Source organism: Egretta garzetta, unplaced genomic scaffold (assembly GCF_000687185.1).
Source record: "Egretta garzetta isolate BGI_Z169 unplaced genomic scaffold, ASM68718v1 scaffold330, whole genome shotgun sequence".
In the NCBI taxonomy this organism is placed as follows: Eukaryota; Metazoa; Chordata; class Aves; order Pelecaniformes; family Ardeidae; genus Egretta; species Egretta garzetta.
In genome coordinates, this window is record NW_009258275.1 from 444678 (window position 1) to 446425 (window position 1748).

At 56.1% G+C, this 1748-nt stretch overlaps 1 protein-coding gene across 1 annotated transcript in view; it reads right to left on the minus strand.

Moving 5' to 3' along the window:
- Positions 1 to 1748, minus strand: part of WSCD2 (WSC domain containing 2) — an 18636-nt gene that overhangs the window by 499 nt on the left and 16389 nt on the right. The gene's annotated exons all lie outside the window — the stretch shown is intronic.

Here is a 1748-nt window from a genome sequence, read left to right on the forward strand (position 1 = left end):
CCCCACATCACCCATGTCCCCCGTGTCTCCCGCGTCCCCCTCAACCCCCATCCCAGGGCCACCGCCTGCGCTCCCTTGCTGAAACCTCTCAATTATCCTTCTCGCTAACTGATCCTCCCCTAAAAATCAGGTGATAAAAGGGATAATGGAACATCAATAATAAGCCACAACTCTCCTGGCGGCACCGTACGCATCCATCTCACAAGGCATAAAAGCTCTGCCCGTATCTGCCTCCTCCCCATGCCCTTCCCCAGAAACCAACGCCTGATTAATAGCTGAACTGTATTTAATTCCCCAAAGAATCATTAAACACCGTATCTGTTTCATTAAACGGATACAGGACAATTCACCTTGTGTAATCATATCACATAAAACTTTGCTTTGGAACCACTCCAGGGAGATCGTAAAATTAATGTCACGGAACCGAAGGGCGGGGGGTTGGGGGTTTCACGGCGCCCGTGGCCTCTGTGAGCCCCATGCAGGGCTGGGAATGGGGCGGGGGAAGGAAAATCCCCCCCTGGCACTGGCGGGCAAGGCTGGGGGAGAGGGCATGGCTTTTTTTCCCCCAAATTGCCCCCCAATGAGCTCCTGGGAGAAGGGAACGGTTTGGCGAGGGGGGCTACAGGGAGCAAGGGGCTTTCTGCGGGGGAGGCTGGGAGCCCTGCGCCCCATCCTCATTCCTCACCTTTCCACACTTTTTTTTTTGTCCTTTGGATGATTTATTTAACCACGCAGCCCAGCGCTAACTGCAAAGCTGGCACAAGGCAAGTGTCCCCACTGGGGCTTTGCTGAGAGGGCAGGGTGGGTGCCCACGGTCCCACAGGGACCCCCAGGCTCCACGGCCAGGGTCCCCTGTGGGCTGAGCCCTACATGGGATCAGCAAAATGGGGGTCTCCAGCCCCTCCCCGCTCCCCCGATGCCAAACCACATCTCTCAGCAAACCCTCCCAGCCCAATTAAAGTCCTCAAGTGATGGAGAATCTCCATCTTTCTAGGCAAGTTGTTCCAATGGTTAATTAACCTGATAATTAACCCATCAGCTAATTACGCTGTACGTCCTCTGGAAAGAATTTGGTGATGTATTTTGACGCACGCCCAAACCAGACCGTGCTGGGGCGGAGGGAAGGGTCCCCTCTGCCTGCCCCCCCATCCCTTTGGGGGCACAAGGTGTGTGTGTGGGGGCTTGGGACCGGGAAAGCCCAGGGGGGTCCCCATGGTGCTGGGATTCAGCGAGGGGATCACCCGGCGTTCCCCCTCCAGCTCTATCTGCGGTTTGCGGGGTCCCTTTGGGATGCAGCGGATGGGGGTAATGTCCAGCAAGGGGCTCGTGCCCCAGCACAGCAAGGGCGACACCAGCCTGGGGAGAAAAGCCATGGAGGAAGCAGCGGGATGTTCCTCTTCCCTGGTTTTACGGGATGGGGCGGTGGGGAGAGCGGGGCTGGGCCGTCTTGGCACCGCAAGCACATGGCGATAACGAAATCCAGGCACATAGCAGCAACAACAGCAAAAGCTCCCCTTAAATAAACTCTGAATTAAGGGTAGCAGATGTTCAATCAAGCTAAATATTTTAACTCTTTCCAATGAAGTCAGTTCCACAACAGCAATTTGTAAATTGCTATAATTAACAAGCCTCCACAATATGCCTCCGCGTGGGAAAGGTAGCGTCTGCGGAGCAGCTGGGCGCACCCAAATAACACCCGTGTCCGTAGGGACGGGCTGGCGGCTGCCATCGGCCCTGCTGCCGGCGTG